Source organism: Delphinus delphis, chromosome 17 (genome assembly GCF_949987515.2).
Source record: "Delphinus delphis chromosome 17, mDelDel1.2, whole genome shotgun sequence".
NCBI lineage: Eukaryota > Metazoa > Chordata > Mammalia > Artiodactyla > Delphinidae > Delphinus > Delphinus delphis.
The window spans coordinates 45,371,176-45,390,294 of NC_082699.1; the positions used below are offsets into that span (position 1 = coordinate 45,371,176).

General features: G+C 41.8%; 1 long non-coding RNA gene across 1 annotated transcript; it reads right to left on the reverse strand.

Moving 5' to 3' along the window:
• Positions 1-327: 327 nt before the first annotated feature.
• Positions 328-13,495, reverse strand: LOC132413186 (uncharacterized). The gene is made up of 3 exons (XR_009516633.1): positions 12,277-13,495; positions 10,873-10,976; positions 328-976 (listed from the first exon to the last, which is right to left on the reverse strand). It is a non-coding gene; the product is annotated as an uncharacterized lncRNA (long non-coding RNA).
• Positions 13,496-19,119: the final 5,624 nt, after the last annotated feature.

Genomic DNA, 19,119 nt, shown 5'->3' on the forward strand with positions numbered 1-19,119 from the left:
CATGACAGCAGGCTGGGCCCTGGACACCTATAGGGGAACAGAAATCAGCTCGGCTGTGCTAAAATGGTTCTCCACAATATCTGGATAAGAACTGAGCACCAGTGAGTCACCAAAGTTAAAGATGAAAAACAACAGCTGAGGCTGGACTAAGAGACCAAGGAGCCAAAGCCAAGTCTGTTATATATTATTTTTACAGTGTTACAGGGAAAGGGAGAGGTTTTGGAAAGGAGCAATGTGGAAGAATCTGCGTTGGGCTAAGCCCCCCCAGATATGTGTGTGTATATATGTGTATATGTGTATACATACAGTACTCCAGGGTTAGAGGATAACATCACTTTGGACAATATTCTTTACGTAAAAATTCATTTCCATAATAAAGAATTTAACAACTATAGCTTTCAAAGAATCTTAGAAGTAGAAAGAAGACCCCTTGGGATATGGTTGTTCAAGCAGCTGTAAATTCACACAAACTGCATAATAACTCAGTCTTCATTCCACCACCATAGAGTGAGGATATTCTGAGTAATCTTGTCAGATGTAGGGATAACCTCCATCACCAGCACGCCCCCCTAATTTACCCCAATAGGAATGGTCTACCCTTCCTTACTGATTCCTTTTTTAATAAAGTTTCATAAATTGTCTTTTTAATTAAGCATTCTACATTTTTTTCAAGGAAGACAGATTGAAACTCATTGGCTTGTATCGTCCATGAGTCACCTTTCGGACAACCGGGTTGCTGTGTTCTTGGGTCCTGTCTTTGGGTCACTCATTTCTCACGAGCGGTGAGAGCTTACGGCTACTCAGTTATATCTGCAAATCTTTTCAGTGCCCTGAAAGCAAGTTTTTAGGACCTAGAGACCAATATATTTTGTACAGCCACTTATATGGAGTGTTGTTCTCTTTTAACCATGTTTGTTTCATCCTTTCTAATTCTGAGAGCACTATTTTTGATGGAGAAGAAATGGAGAGGAGTTATCTGTTGATTTGAAAAGAAACAGGTATCATGTTAGAATAGAGCCTTTAAAAAAGTGTTACATTTTTCTAACATTTAAGCAGCAGTGGTTCTCCACCCTGGCTGCACATCAGAACTGCTTAGAAAGCTTAAAACAAACAAAAAAAAAAAAACGAGAAAAACCCCACAAAACACAAAAATACCATGCCTGGGGCCCCACTCCAGATATTCTGACTTAACTGGTCTGAGGTGTGGCCTGGGTATCTGTATTTTTCTAATGTGCAGGATTGCAAGAATCACTGCAAATCTAACCATTAGAAAGTATAACTTTTTTTTTTAAAGGCCTTATTCTATAGGTAATCTAGAGGGCCCATAAGTTAGGTTGCAGCCATGCTTTGGCAGATAAAAAGGCACTTTCAGGCTGTAAGCCCACACACTCATGAGGGCCCTGGGCAACGAGGTGCTGGCAGGCTTGACTCAGACCAGTGGTTCTGAAATTCTCTCTGGATAGAACCTTCTGAGGACCATGTTTGAAATGCAGATTCCTGGAGCTCCCTCCACGCTTAGGTGTTCTGAATTGGTTGGGGAGAGAAGGAAGGTAAGGGCGACCAGGAATCTGCATTGGTAACACAAGGGCCAAGCAATTCTGATGTTGCCATCTCACAGACTTAGACAGCGGCACGTGGCCTCGTAACACACATGAACTACACATACTGAGCACAGTTTAGGGTATTCAAAGTAGAGCTTTTCAGTGTCAGGTGTGAGCCTGACCGACCAGGGCTGGCTTAGAGTTCAGGTCTGCCCCTTGACCCGTAGACCCAACAGGAAAAAAGCCTGATTCTGGACCAGAGAAACACACTGACCAAGCCATGTTTTCTGGGTGGTGCCCATCATTTCTGGGGTCTGTCTTTACCTATCCCTCCCCAACACAGGGTTCTGCTATTTCTTCTCACTCTCCTCCTCCTTTAACCTTTGCACACAATTTCTAAGTATTGACTAGCCCTGGTTGGAAAGCCTCAGCCTCACTGGCTTAGGCCTTCCTGCCGGTTCCCACCATCCACTGGAGAGCTCCATCACGCTCAGGGTCTGCGAGGCACCTGAGCCACCTCCTCCTCAGGTCAATCATGTGCTCGTGTGACAGAAGGGCCTTCTTTAGGACTCCATCTCTTTTGCACCATAGTCCCTTTTTCGTTTCTGGCCATGAAATCCTACCTATAGTTTTCTAAACTCTGTAATCTACACCTCATGAAAGGCGAGCCTTCTAGACCGCAGAGCTGGACTCTGCCCTGTCTCGGAGCGATATCTCTGCTTATCCAGGCCCTCCCTGGCTAGAAGCTGGGCACAGCTTGTGCTCTTTTTTGTTTGAGTTTTCACACTTTTCCACTTTGGTCTCAATCCCTTTCTACGCATCGCTGTGATCTTGGCAATGAGGCATTTTTCCTTCTTGGTGAGAAGTATATCTAGATGCTTGACCCTCACCTTTCCTTCATCTTCTCAAAGACGAAACCGACATGTCAAAAATCTAACAAATGCACTCTTTTGGCAGAGTGAACGTTCTAGTAAGGGTTCAAAGAGCTGAAATACATTCTTATTTTTTACCACATCTTGCCCCTCTTTGGATTCGGGATGCGGAAGCCATGGCCTACGGACGCTGGTAATGGCCTGCGGTCCCTAAGTTTTACGGAGCCCCCATGGTGAGATCACTTCTGATACTCTCTCCCTTCACCTCCACCCAGATACTCTCCACCACACTTCTTCATGCAGGGTTCCGGCTTTCTGTGTACTTTTATCATTTTTGGACATTTACGGCCCTTCTGCCACCCCTTATTTCAGGGTTTCCATATTCCAGTCTGAGCCCTCTGTTTCAGGGGTATCTGGGAAATACTGATTTCTTCCAGGCGTTAACATCTCAAGTTCCCTTTGCTTAATACTCACAACCTCCTAACTTGAAATCAGATTTTCCCTTTTTTTTCCATGCAAATTAAGGGATTCTTCAATCGCTCACTATGTCCCACGTTCTCTGATGAACGAATAGCCAAGCGCTATAGTTTCACCTGAGTGGCTTTCCCACCTTCGCGAATTCCAGCTCAAGTCTTGGTGAAGTTACTGCAACTCTGACAAGCACATCTTCCCTGACCTTCACAGGGTGAGTTGTGGCCCCTGCCATGACAGTTGTTCCCTAGGTCATCCGCCTGCCAAAGGCAATCAGGAGTTTCGGAAACCCTTACAAAGGAATTGACAAGAGATGGCTTGGGCTCGTGACCGACCGTGTTGCTGACACGTGGTGGTGCTTTCTGCCCCACGGCCAGGAAGCCCTCGATGGCGGGTCACGGCGCAGCTGGATCTCAGAGCCAGACCTCATTACTTGTCCAGTGTCAGTCTTAACGTTCGTAAGTCCCCAGTGCTGACCTTTGTCCTGCCTGTAGTTGCTGCTCGCATTTGCTGAGGTGGGAGAAGGCCTCTTGCCCCTCCTGTTACAGTGCCTTTATTCGAGTCCTCGGAGGCAGCCTTACTTACCAGTCAGCATTCTTAGAGGAGCCTCGGATCCACCACCTCACAGCTGGTCAGACGCCTCAAGGACACCACTCAGACCCAACGTCCAAGGGCTCTTGGACACTGGTTTCCTGCTGACGGGGACCTGCCTCCCAGTCCCTCAGGGCCCGGCCACCCTGACGGTCCTGAGCAGCGGCAGCCCTGCTGACCCGGGCACTGCCCACCCAGTAGTAGCTGGGGGCGGCTTGCGTTCTCTTTTTGTTTGAGAATCTAATCCCAGCGAAGTGGGGTGAAGAGTATGAGTTGCAATGTTCTTTTCACAACTTCTACCTAAATGAGAATTTAAGACTCCCCAGACCCCACGTCCTCCTCCTCTCTGTCCCCTGTCACAACAAAACTCTTGAATCGGGAGGTCTAAACAGGCTGTTTCTACTTTCTCATCTCCCATTAACCTGCCTTCTGTCCTCACGACACACTTGAAGATGATCGTGTTAAGATCACCAGTGTGTCCTGGTGTTGCCAGGACGTTTCTCGTTCTATCTCGCTGGCCCTGGTCTCTGCGGCACTGGACAGCGAGTGTTCCCTCCCTGAAGGAACCCCCTCTCTGTGTTGCTTGACCTCATCCCCAATGCCAGTTCTTCTCTCCTTTCCTGCCTCCTAGCCGCCCTCTACCTAACTTCTGGATGTTGGGTTCCTCAGGGCTTGGGCCTACTACCTCTTCTCTTTTCTAAGTGATTTCACCCAGTCCTACAGCTTTCAATACCTTCCACAGGTTGACAGTTCTGGAATTTATACCTGCAGCCCCCAGAATATGTCCACCGAGCATATGTCCACCGAGACATACTTGCTTCAAGTACAATGTACTGGACATTACCGCTTGGCTAACACACATCCCAAACATGTCCAAAGGTGAGTTACTAATTTTCTTAGCAAACTCCTCCCAAATCTGTTCCTTCTCTCATATTCTCCACCATCTCAGTATATGGCATCACCCTCCACTCAGCTGATTAAGCCAGGAATCTGAGTCATCTTTGATTCCCCCTTTTCTTTCGTCCACAGAGAAGCCATCAGTAGGCCCAGGTGGTTCTACCTCTAAAATACGTTCTACATCAGCCCACTTCTCTATTGCCCCCACTCAGGTCCAAGTCTCCAACGTCTTTTGCTTGAGTTAGTTATACTCTCCTAATCTGTCTCCATTACCACACTCATCGCCTTCCAAGTGACTGTCCACATGGCAGGAAGAATGCTCTTGACAAGATGTAAGTCATAGTATGTCACTCTCCTGCTCTGAACATCTTCAGTTCTTCCCATTGCATTTAAAATAAAGCCCCAAAGCCTCACCACAGCCACCAAAGCCTTGTCTCCTGCTCACCTCTAAACCTCAGCCCATGCCACTCTATCCCTGGAGTGTCTGCTTCTCTCCAGCATATATAAGCCCTCTTCCCATTCTTAGAATAGGCTAAGTTCTTTCCTGCCTCCGGCCCTCTGTACTTGCTATTTCCTCAGCCTGCAAAGCCCAGGTTACCTGGCCTCCAGAGAGGGACCTGATGACCACCCTATGTGGAGGAACATACACCTGTGATACTCTCATGGCACCAGGCTACCTGTCTGCCCAGCAGACTACAAGCTGCCTGAAGGCAGGGACCCTTCTATCATGCTCCGGGTTGCAGCCCCAGTGCCTGATACATAGATGATCAAAACTTAACAGTGATCTAGATATGGGTCCTTTCACCTATAGGATTCTTAAGGGCCTATCTTCATATGCCACAGTTCCCCAAAAAAGGTATGCAGTTTAGGGTCTGCAGCACCCCTGAAAGCGTACTGCTAAAATCTCCTTCAAGACAACCAACCAGCTGTGGGAAGTCTAGTTGACTGATAGCCCCTGCGGTTGCCTGTTTGGACCCACTACTGTCTTCATGCTAGGCTATGCTCTCCACCCCCTCCCCAGGCTGCCCCCGGCCACTGACAGCTGAGCGAGGGGAGAGCGCTGGCCCATCCCTGCCCCACACGGGGTTTCTCTCCTGGGCAGCTTCTGAGGGCACCCCATGGGTCTGGCAGAAGCTTGCTCAGAACTGCACTGCAATCTGAGGGTTTTGCTACCCCATTCTTCCCTTCTTCTCGCCTTTCTCCCTTCACAGGTTTGAGAACTGCACCATGGTCCAAAGGCTTTTATAGGCTATTCCCGCTCTCCCCCTTTTATCCTTCATAGGCTCTCCCCCTAATCTGTTAAAAATTCCAATCCTGTTTTGACATCGGCTTCCCAGAGGCCCCTTCAGAACCTTGAAAGATTTGAGACTATAAACCAGGGTCCAGAACAACAAAGTCTCCTATTTGACACTATGTATAAAACCATCTGTTCACTTCCCACACCCCTTTTCCAGGCATGACCTTCAACTAAGAGAGATTAAAAAATACCACCTATGCCCTGGAGCCCTGGTTTACCCCCCAGGGCTCCAGATCACTACAGGTAGTGATCCAGTCCAGATTTCATTTCACATTTGTTTCCACAGGAGAATGGGTAACCACTTGCAGACCTGATCAATTCTGGCACAACTCAGGTCCATGCTCCAGAAAGGCAGCCTTAAATTCATGCTCAGGCATCTATAAATCCCTCAGTCACCAACTCCTGCCCCTTGTTTTGGTACTAGTGACATAATGTTTGCAGCAGCTAGTGACTAGAAAGCTTCAGTAATTTTGTGGAGGATAAAACCTGCTCTCTTCAGGAAAGAGAACCATATGCGATTTTATAACTTGTATGTATATATATATATGTGGCATTTCTTTGCCTTCTCTGATTGAAAATCAGTATTTATTTAGTCCTGCTCTGTGTAAACTCCATGAATACCAAAACTGTGTATCTGCTTCATTGCTGTACCCCATAAAGGCACTCAGTAATTATTTGTTGAGTAAACTGTCCTATAGGTTATTTCACATGATCTCATTTAAGCCTCAAAACAACATTGGGATGTAGGTATTATGTTCATTTTACTAAAACTCAGAAGGATCAAGTGACTTTCCCAACGTTCCCTGGCACTCTCCAACAATTCAGACACCGAACATTCAAACAGCTTATATGGGGTCAGATAATTAGGTTGCTTATTGTGTTTGGCTTACATTTATTGAATACTCTGCTCCAAGCACTTAATAATACTTTTATCACATTTAAGAGGTAATTAACTTTTTATCATCCTTATTTTATGGCTACGTTGAATGACTTGCCTAAGGTCACATAGGTAAGGGGCAGGGTTGAAACTCAAACACAGGTGAGTTCAGAGCCCATGTTCTAAATTCTCACACCACACTGCTTCATTCCAAATGACAAGAAACAATCACTGCCCCCCAGACTTTAAAAGAACAGATAGCTACATCTTTGGGAGACTAACAAAAGGTCTGGTAGAAGCAGTAAACCACAGGGCAGAATTACATTTTACCTTTCCGTAAAAGAAAAGTAAATGGATCTCAGTGTTAAAACAGTAGCTCGGGGAGATCAGGTTTGACAGCGATCTTGTCATTGGCAGTATTCTGTTGACACTGACACTACATGACTTAAGGTACCCACGTCAAGATTTAATGATAAAAGGACAAAACAAAACGGGCAATGTCCTCTCAGGCTGCAGTGGAAAAAAAAATTGTGTATATGAAAAAAAGAGAAGGTACAACAGTACAGAAGAGTTCAGAGAGCTAAGCAACCATGTGATGTTCTGCCTGAGGTTTGGTGTTCCCAGCAGTTTGGCATTTGACCATTTTAATCACACATCACATTCCTATACTCAGTACTAAGAAAAAATTTGCCAGATGTAGGTTTTTGGATTATCCACTGCTGTGCCGTTCAGCCATCCTTGAAAAAGACAGGGATGAACATTCAAAATATGGTATTTAACAACTAGCAGGGCATGGGCTAATCAGACCAGATCCTGGACCAGTGCTGGTATGTGGCCCAACAAGCCCCTTCTGTGCCAGGTGTCACCCCTCTAACTGCTGCATCATGAGGAGGCTGGTGGGGGGCTGAGGGACAGGATGGCTGAAGCAGTAGGCATCACTTGGGGTAGTCAGGCCAGTGGTTATTCCTAACTAGACAGAAGTATTTTAATATGGTAACTGGCAGGGCCATACAGGTGGGTATGGCTAAAAATCAGCTCTGGACACAGGTTAATTGGGCACCAGCTAGTTTCAACCCTTTAAGTGGAAATGTTTGACACTGGACTTTTTCCTTATTTTATTATAATTATTTTAATAAAGAACCAGCTTAGAATATGAGAGAGCCAAACCTCTATGTTTGGACTTAAAGGTCACTTCATTGTCTTGATGCATTAAAAGTATTTTCTTCGAAATGTATTTTTCCTTTTAATCTGTCTTCTCCCAGGAATCTGATGGTAGTCACAACAGCCCACAACAAATAGATTTATTCTCTTAGGCTTGTAGTTAGACTTTCAAGAACCAAGCCAAAAAATACTAGTAAACTTCACTTTCTATGGTCATGTTGACACTCTTTATGGAAATGGCATTGAAAGTTGAGCCGTGACATCAAGCTGCAGGCCTCCCTCACACTGGGAGCTTTTGCGTATACCAGCAGTCTGTGGCATTTTGTTAAAGTGGCAGGCTTTCTTATTAGAGCCTAACACAAGCCAATTAAAATCTGGTTTTATATAGAGTTGGTGAGCTTTGTAGTTAGAGCTTGCAAGGTGTTTTAAATCACAGTGACCCAGTTTAGTTCAGGAGCAGTCTTTGTCAGTAGGTTGACCACTGGTCATAGGACTTTCTAGCTGTAGACAATGCAAACGATCATTAAAAAATAGTGGCATTTTGAATTTGAAATATCAAAACACAAACTAATCAACCCACCAGTCAACAAAACCAAAACAAAAGGAAAACCACTTGCAAGGTATAAATGAAAAAATAAGGGATTTTACTTATTTTATATCTGTACGTATTGGTTGAATTGTTTATCATGAAGAACTAAAAATGACCCTCAACAAGACTAATAAAAAACAAGATAACTTTGAAGAAAAGTTCCAAAGCATTTAAGAGCTAAGGTATTTCCCACTGATATTCCTTCAAAATATCACAATCTTCAAATATTTGGAACACTCACATGTATACAGACTGGATGTCCCGGTCCAGCAATGCATTTGCACAAGTGCCTCTTCCAGGGAGTGCTACCTTGTGGACAGCTAACAAGAAACACATTTTTGTGTTTTAATTTCTACCAAGTACAGGAACAGAGCTCAATGCTCATTACCCAATAAAGCAGGTGGTTATCCTCATTTTAGAGAGGAGGACTGTGAGATTCAGGGATATGACTTGAGTTTACTATTCAAAGTCACTTAGATTCTAAATGGCAGTGATGGATTTGAACCCAGGTTTACCTATAGGCTGAGAAAGAAGCCAATGCTATTTCCTCTACATCACTGACTCGAAAATATTTTCTTCCTGCTACAAGACACAGGCCATTTGACATTTGCATGTCTGACATACAGACAGGCATATCTAGGGCCATACATATGATTCCTAACTTGGTGGCTTTAATTGGGTTCTTTCTTTCCCTCTGGAGAGAGCATGCTGAAATGCAACTAAGTGGTATTCTTGTGAGGGACAGTCTTGAATCCATCCTAATTCACAAACAGTCTACAAACGTTGGTACGTAAAACAGTCATGAGTTAACATCCAGCTTTTCACGGCTGTAAACCACACACTAGCACACTGCACACCACCCACCCCTCAAAGGGCTTTACACCTGAACAAAAGCACTTCAATGTACTTTTAAAAACTCCTCACAGAGCTACCAAGAGCTTCCAAATGGCTCCTCCACCACTTCCCCAGGCAAACGTTCTGGACACACAGCCTTGTAACCAATGACAGCCAGTGTGTATATTTTTAACTCAGAAATTCCACTTGTAGGAATTTTTTCAAGGAAATAGCCACTGTTACATTTGTCAATTTAAAATAGTAAAATGGATCTCAGGGGTTAAACTGTGGCCAGAGAGGATATCACAAGGTTCGTATCTCCTTGTTCAACCAACAGCGAATGAGTAACTCGAGGTATGCTCTATTTTCACGCTACCAATGAAGGCTGGTACATTTTATACATCCCTGAGGTTGGAAACATCCAAGAGCATGGGTTCAGAGGCTATATTTAAATATGGCCTATTTAGTCATTTCTAAATATTTTATGTCAACATTTTAATTATAAATTAAGCCTAAAATTATAAATTAGGCCTAAAAAATGAATGCCCTCACAGTTCCTTTTAAACTGTCAGCACTTCTTCCTATCAACTACAAATAGGTTTCTCCGGCCATCAGTGCTTTAGGTCGCTTGGAAAAAGGCCTTGGTGGCATGGATAGACATCTGCCATGTGACACTGCCTTGCTTTTCCAGTCAGTGGTCTACACCTGCTCCTTCCTTGCCACTCAGCTTCCATCCCTTCTAGTTTCCTGAAACCACACTCCCTTGACCTCAGGGGAACATCTGGAGGATGAACCCTGATGTTAAGAGTGTGTTTAATCCAGGCTGGCACAAAGCAGCACTCACTGAATGAATGGTAGTTCACAGCCCTGACTACCCAGCTTTTTTTTTGCTCACTCTTCGCTTCTGCGGGCCTGTATATCCTGGTAACCCTCCTACCCCTTCAACTGCTCTTTCAGTTACGGTTCCTAGCTCCTTCTCTACCCATCCTCTAAAAGTGAGGGCTTTCCAAAGTTTTATACTCAGCTGCTTGTTCTTTTGACTATATACTGCCTTACAGATATCATCTATTTCTAGGTTTCAAAGATCACCCTATGCATATTAATGCAAATCTCTCTTCAGTCCTGACTTCTCTTAGGTCCCAGCATCATGTTCAAAACTACGTGTGCTAAATACTCAAAAAAAGTTGCCACCCGCCCCTTACCAGTCTACTTTTCAAGGGCATGCATCTTACATTCTTCACATGCTTTGCAAAACATTTTATACACAGCATGGACCCTTCTTACATTTCATATCCTTTTATTAATTTACATAGATCTATGCACCTGTAAGTTGCTAGAAACTCTTCAGCTTAAAAACAAAAGGGAAACCAAGATCCCAAGTTCTATGCTAAAGAGCAATGGTTTCCAAAGTGAGGTATGTATGTTTCAGGTGCTAATGCAAGATCATCTACTGGTATGTGGAAAGAAAATATTAGAATTTTTTTTCATATTATCCTATTTTAATGTCTTTTTGTGAAGGCTTTATAATTACAACAAAAGTACACGCATATGATTTATAAATACATTAGTAGTGTATAGAATTTTTTTTACTGACAGAATTTGCTATTTAAGTATGGAGTCCACTGACATCAAGAATGGTCTTGACACACTATATTTATATTATTACAATACCACTTGCCAGGTGATAAAAAGAAGCACCTCTAAACTAAGTTTGACATCTAAGGGCCTATTAAAATACTGACCGTAAATACACCCTGCTGTCAGATGCACATCTCAAATCCAAATGTGATGAAGGCGTCCTGTCTCCGATCCTCACTCAATATTCCCATTTAAAATTTATAAGCAACTGAGAAAGATGAGGACAAATAAAGATGAAGCAGTTTATATGTTACAATAATAAGAGCAGTTCTTCCCACTACTTTTTCTATTTTCCTTTTGATAAAACTTGATTGAAATACAGAACAATCCAAGCGCCCCCAGCACTGTGAATTACTTGATATCACAGGATTGCGGAGTAAGAAGAGATCTCGGAGCCTGTCTACTTTACCTCCTGCCAAGTACTAGGAAATCCAGATGCACTGTCCCAGACATGATCAGCAACACCTTTGCTAAGAACTTTGGGGAACAGATGCTCGTTCCACTAGGTAAGCCATTCTGCTACTGGATAGATCCAGGCATTGTAATGATTCTTCTTACAATGAAGTCATCTCTACTCATGGCTTCAGATCTGCCCCCTAGGACAGCAAAACACTGCAAGGGAGATGCCTGGAAAGCTGCTAACACGGGCTACCGTCTATTCACCATCCTCGACCTCCTCCTCCTTTGAATGGAACCTAGCTAAGCAATGTTTCACTTAAAAACAACAAAGACACCCAAAATCAAACACCAGTTGCAAATGAGAACTGGCAATCAATGAATGAAGATGGCTTTGTGTAATTAATGTGTTCTAAACCAAGGTTGCATTCCCACCTTCTAAGGCAGAGAAATCATGCTTGACCCATAAAAAGCCTGCAATAAACTAACACATTGGCTCTCACGTGAAAAAATGCCAAGACGGATTCCTGTCCATATTTTGGACTTGCAAATGCAATTTCTAAAAATCCTAACTAGATTTACATTTCTCCCACCTAAACTGTTTCTTGTTGGTTTTACTTATGTTTCAGCCCAAAATCTTTCTGAATTGTAATTCTCTTTTAGCTTCCCTCCATACTTTGTGTCCCCCATAAACTGATCACATGCGCATGCACGTACGCGCGCATGCGCGCGCGCACACACACACACACACACACACACAATTTAAACTGGACAGGACAGAGCTTTATGGAACTTGACATGTTGACAAATAACTATTAAACACATCAAAACAGAAGTTCAAAATTAAAGTCCACTCAAATGTACTATTGCCTATATGAAATCTTGCTATCACGATTACAATAAATGACTCTGCCTTGCTGAAATTAAGATATATTATCAAGCTGTCTCTTGATTTCTTCAAGTGTACTTTTAAATGCATCTCATAAAAGGACAAATATTTTGCAAACTATAAAGTATTCTACATGTACAGCATTGCCTGTAACAAGTACTCTTTACGGCTTAAGTTATCTAAAAAAGTAAATCCAAAAAAGTTTTTTAAAATAATAACCCACAGGGCTTCCCTGGTGGTGCAGTGGTTGAGAGTCCGCCTGCCGATGCAGGGGACACGGGTTCGTGCCCCGGTCCGGGAAGATCCCACATGCCGCGGAGCGGCTGGGCCCGTGAGCCATGGCCGCTGAGCCTGCACGTCCGGAGCCTGTGCTCTGCAACAGGAGAGGCCACAACAGTGAGAGGCCTGCGTACTGCAAAAAAAATAAAATAAAAAAATAACCCACAAAAGCAATGAGAATGGTTTCTTGCAATTTAGGGAAAGCTCCATTTGAAAACAGTTGCATGCTCTGCCATAAACATTCAAGTAGGTACAAATAAGCCAATTCCTCTTCTTAAGGATCCTAGAAGAATGGTACAAATAATGCTGAAAAAAGACTACTCCAAGTGGCTATGAGAGTTAGAATTGGACAGTGTCAGGAAAAGTTAGAGACAGGCCTCAAAGGAACAGAAGAGAAGAAAGGTGGCACTCTAATTAAGAGGCAGAAAAATTGTGTGGAGGCAAGAAAGGGGTAGTGAGAGTTACTCAGGAACAGCAAGCAATTCACTGTAGCAGGAGCATGGGATCAAATACGGCAGTGGAAGAGGCTGGCTGCTAAGCACGCGCTGGGGCCAGATGTGGAGGACTCAGTCACAGCCAAGGCTTGTGTGTGCACCTGGTGGGCAAGGGAGACACCTAACAGCTTCGGAGGGAAGGGGTCTGACTGGAACTACACATGAATTTAGTCCAAGTGAGGAAAAGGGAGGTTCACAGTAAAAAGATAAGTATGTATTTACCTAGAGATTAAGAGCACATTTACAATCCTGCACATCCTTTAATATTCTCTTTTGTGCTTTCTGAAAATCAAGACACAAATTACCTATCTCTGGCCTTCTGGGTATCTTCTCATCTGTATCACTTTCCTAGAATGACAGTAGTTCAGATTCAACAATGTCAAGTTCTACAAATTCTTATAGCTTTCTGAGTTGTAATTAATCAAGGCCAAGTGAAAACTCAATGAGACCATGTGTCCCTTTGGTATTTCATCATATTGGGTTTGTTTCATTTTTACAGTGAGACTTTTACAAAATACATGGCATATAAATAGGACTTGCTAAGGCAGCGCTACCCAACACCCATGCCTTGTTATTGCTGTTTAACTCAGGAACTTTGCCCTTCTAAAATTTAGTCTCCTGACACTATTTTTAACAGTTTGCAGTCATGTTTCACGTTTATTGTGTACTCCTCTTTCCCACATTTAGTACATTTTTAAAAATGCTGACCTTCAAGAAAAAAAAATCAGCATTTGAGTTGAGTACTGAAGAAGGGATGGTATTACATCCACATGAAGAGACTGGGCTTAGATGGAGAGAAGAGAAAGCATTTCAGTTAGAAAAAGCACAAGCAGAAACAGGCAAAAAATAAGAAGCGTATGTGTGAGACACATTATGTACTGAATACTACATTTCCGTAGAAGGGGAGGGGAAAGGAAGAGAGTGGGAGGAAAGCTAACAGTTACTGAGCACCAATGACTCGGCAGGTACTCATACTTAGGATGTCATTTACTCCTTAAGTCAGAACAATTCTTTGAGGTAAGTATTAGTTTCTGCATTTTATAAAGGGACTGAAGATACCGTAGCTCAGAAAGGTGAAATAACCTGTCCGAGTTCACTCAACTAGGGAAAAGAAGAGCTAAATGTGAACCTAGATGTTGACCTTTTTCTTATGGGTCATTTAACTACAGCTTTAAATAATCTCCTATTTAGGAAGGAACTCTGTTCCTATCAGAAATACTCCTGGCTATTCAAAGCAAGGCTTAAATACAGTCTATTTTGCTACTATGAAAATCCATATATGGAATTATGAAATAACAGAACTTAAATGAAGATGAGAAATCTAGAGAGATCTAGAAACACAAAAGGCAATTTTGTTACTGTAACTTGAACCAACTTAACATACTAAAAATTACTGACCTATTTCTTCATTAACAGGCAGGTATCAATAAATCAAAAACAACTTTCATCAGCCCTGAATAGAAAATGTGCATTAAATGCAAACTGTGGTTTTATACTTTATCTGTTAAGATGTCCAGCAAATAGTGTAGACAGATCCTATAATTTTTGTACTTTGTGTAAAATAAGTTATGGGTTTCACAACTCTAGCTATCTATTGTCCCCTGGCAAGTTCCAGTTCTTCTTAGTTTACTGTGGATAGTAGACTGAATATAGTTAGAGGACCCCAACAAATAAACTGGCAATGGACAATTCACAAAAATAGGAACTATAAACAGTTAACAAATTAAGATGCTCAGGCTCCACTAGAAATTAAGGAAATACGCCATGCTTAAGCTACCAAATTCATGGAAAAGCGCTAGTATTCAAATGAAGGTGATGCAAAAACATTCAAGGTCAAGTGTAACCTGCTCCCCTATACTATCCAGCCTTCAACTCAGGTTCTCTCATCTTCTATTTTAATAAACTACTACACGTTCTTCAGAATCTCATCCCCTATCTCCTTGCAAGAACTTTAAAGTTTATGATGCTTAATTCTAAACGGAAATAAAGCCTTCTGTATAAATTTGAGAAAACCTAAATGATCAACAACAGAGGAATTGTTAAACAACACAAAAACCTATAGCAAATCTATGCAATGGATCATTATACCGCCACAAAAATTCACTTACACGAAGTTTATAACATGAAAAAAACACTCCACTTGTTATAATGTGAAACGGCAAAGTACAAAAACATAATGTGCAAAAAATGACATGAAAGTATGCATTAACTTAAAAAATATATTTGCATGTATGCATATGCACATGTGTGTGTATGTGAGAGAGAGAGAGAATATTCACCAAAAAGTTTCTGTCATGGTGAATTTTTAAAATTCAACTTTAATATATTCTCTAGAATTCAATACATAATAAAAATGTATCACTTTTATGATGAAGTAGACAACAAATATCACAAAGAAACATACTGTGTGTAGCCTGGGACCATTTAGAGCAGAGGCAAACAGCCCTAAACACAGCTCTTTGGGTCCTAGAAGTACCACTGCACTACAGCAGAGCAAACTTCTACCTGTAAATCTGCATTCTTAATGACCTTGAATGATCCAAAGTTAAATTATGGACAAGGAAAGTGCAAGAGGTTGTAAAAAAGATCTCTATCAAAACAGTACCGACAGCATATCTCACTGTTAAATATTAATCCTCCTAATAACCTAAAAACATGTCACTCCCCTGTCCCCAAACCCTGAAAGTATCCCCACAGTGTTGTCAGTAATATGAACTATTCACTGCAGGGTATGCACATCGCACAATCCAGTCCCATTCTAAAGCTGCTCCCCGCTCTCACCCCATGGGCTCAAAGGCTCTCATTCACAAGCCTTATGCTCTGGTTGGCCTACTCACTTTCTCTCAAAGAAACTTTATGTACTTGCCTGAGCTTTTGCTCACTCAGCCACCCTCACTTTTCTTCCCCTATTCACTCCTCCTCCCCCCCAGTGACTCCCCATCCTTCCAGGCACAGACCAAACTCTCCAACCCACACATCATCTCCTTCCTGTATATTCCTGTAGAAGTTATTGCCTGTAAGACACACAAAGCACCTAACCCTATAGCCTAAAATTACGTAAATATGTTATCTCCTAAAATGCATTTTAATTTCTAAAGATTAGGGACCTTTGTTATATATTTTATAATAATAAATTGCTTTTATATAATGCTTTAGTTTATAAAGCAACTTCACATATATTACTCTCAACAAATATGCTGGTAACTTAGATTGACTTAAGAAAACAGAAACAAAAAAAATTTTTTTAATGACAAAAGATTTTTTAAAAAGAGAACACTTCAATAATCATGGGCAGAAAAGTACTCACTCAGAGTCCACCACCTAAAGATCTGGGAGAATGATACTTTTCTTCCCCACAACCCACAGATATATTTAGCTAATGGTGGGAAAAAGTTCAACATTCATAATTAAAAACAACAAAACAAAACAAAACAACCCTCATACCGTGTCCAGATCTTGGTTTCTAAATACCATTCTTCAATAAAAAAAATACCACTCTCCAATCAGGTCTCTCTGGAGAAATAGTTCATTCCAGAGCTGGGGCAGGGGACATAAAAGATCAGCCAGGAGCTTCTTGTAGTAATAAGGAAATGCTCAAAAAGGGATGGGGCATGTCAAAGGGACGTGTGAGCCAATCTGAAAGAGCGCCCAATGGCCAAAGCCAGAATAAACTGAACAACAAAATAAATAAGAGTATTGGACTTCCCTGGTAGCGCAGTGGTTAAGAATCCACCTGCCAATGCAGGGGACACGGGTTCAAGCTCTGGTCTGGGAAGATCCCACACGCCGCGGAGCAACTAAGCCTGTGCGCCACAACTACTGAGCCCGCATGCCACAACTACTGAAGCCTGCGTGGCTACAGCCCGTGCTCCGCAACAAGAGAAGCAATAAGAAGCCTATGTATCGCAACAAAGAGTAGCCCCCGCTCATGGCAACTAGAGAAAGCCTGCGTGCAGCAACGAAGACCCAATGTAGCCAAAAATAAATTAAAAGATAAAATTTTAAATAAAAAAATAAATAAGAGTATTGGATTATGAGTCCATATGGGTATAAATAAGTGACTGAATAAATAAATGCAGAGAAGAAACAAATCTTCCTTATGGAAGAATTCTAAATTATCCCCTCCAGCAGGTGGAGCTAAATCCCTACGCCCCTTGAGTAAGCGCTGGACCTACTTTGAAAAGATAGCATATGGAAAGAAAAAAATAGTAACTTTCCATTGGAGAAACCTGATAGACAGCACCTTAACCAAGTGACAGAGGCTAACATCACTAGTGATGTCATGTGGGGATCATCCATCCCCAAGATGGTAAGAAAGGCACTTCACCTTTGTGGTCTTCTTTCCAAAAACCTGTTACCCCAATGTAACCGTAAGAAAAACATCAGACAAATCCAAATTGAAAGACATTCTACAACATACTTCCATGCATCTCAAAACTGTGAAGGTCGTAAAGAATAAAGTGAAGACTGAGAAACACAGACCACAAGAGACCAAGAAGAAACGATAACTAAATACAATATGATGTTCTGGACTGGATCTTGGAACACAAAGGATATTATAGATAAACTGGAGTTGATGGTAACATACCAAGGATGGTTCCTTAGTTTTGACAAACAAAATAATGTAAGATTATAACATTAGGGTAAACTGAAATTGGGTGAGGGGATACAAGAACTCCCTTGTACTATCTTTACAACTTCTCTGTATGCCTGTAAGAGTTTATAAGACAGAAAATTTCAGAGATCCAGGTCAAATAATATGTAGAAGCATCCTGTATCAAATCAAAAGATTTGCCCTAAGTTTTCAATACTGTTAGCCTAGCGGATGTCTAACTTGCAGCTAATGCTGCACACTTCCCTTTCTTCCTCAGTAAAAGTGTTCTATACTAACAGGCAGTACCTCTAATCCCAAATGGCATTTCCCCTAAGTCCTTTGGATGAAAGGATGATCAGGAGACAAAAGTCTGAACAACATGGTACAAACAACATAAAGTTTATATGAATGTCTGTAAATAAAGGCATTTCATAGTTTTAAAATCTAGTTAATTTTACCAGATGCTTAAGTCTTGGTAGGATATATTTTTTAAAAATTAAATAAAATAGATTCAAGGCCTTTAAAAGACAAACCTTGCCAGTACACTATATTCCCATTTAATGAGTAAGGATTTCTGGGTATCACAGTTTTCTTTAAAAAACCTACATTTATAAAAGCACTTCAGGGGCTTCCCTGGTGGCGCAGTGGTTGAGAATCTGCCTGCTAATGCAGGGGACACGGGTTCGAGCCCTGGTCTGGGAGGAGCCCACATGCCGCGGAGCAACTGGGCCCGTGAGCCACAACTACTGAGCCTGCGCGGTCTGGAGCCTGTGCTCCGCAACAAGAGAGGCCGTGATAGTGAGAGGCCCGCGCACCGTGATGAAGAGCGGCCCCCGCTTGCCACAACTAGAGAAAGCCCTCGCACAGAAACAAAGACCCAACACAGCAAAAATAAATTAATTAATTAACAAAAGGTGTTGTTATAAAAAAAAAAGCACTTCAGGGATTTCCCTGGCGGTCCAGTGGTTAGCACTCAGTGCTTTCACTGCAGTGGGCCTGGGTTCAATCCCTGGTCAGGGAACTAAGATCCCGCAAACCGTGCGGTGTGGCCAAAAAAATGACTTCAGCTGTTCTACACAGGTGACCTTATAAACTGATGACACGTGTGATAAAAAGAGGCAATATTAAGATTTATGAGATACCTTATAAATAACATTACTTTGATATTAAATATCAATTAATATTAAATCAATATTTACGCCAAAGTGATCTTTGGCAAACCAGGATGTATGGGTATGGTCACCTTAGCTATAGACCTCATTATGAGAAACACTGTTACACCGTTATAGAGGAAATATTATGATGGCCTATTTTCTAATTAAAATTTTAATAAAATAGAATCCAAAATGCAAGTCCCATTCTGAATTTTACAAGGCAGAAGGTAGTGATAAAGTGAGGTACTTATGTCTACAAAACCCTAAGCCATTAGTATTAATATCATGTAAAGGAACAATGATGCTCATAAATTAAAAAATGATTAGAAAGGAATATGATTTTTAACATAATTACTTCACAATATAGATATGCCCATATGGATAGAAATAAATGACTGAAGTCTGTTTGTATATGTGCAGATTTTAAATTTGCAGCCATATTACGCACAGAAAAGCTGGAGCTAAAGAATGGCTGTTCAAAAACAAAAACAAACAAAAAAACTCCAAAAATATGGTAACTTAGTAAACAGCTTAGCCAAAGAACA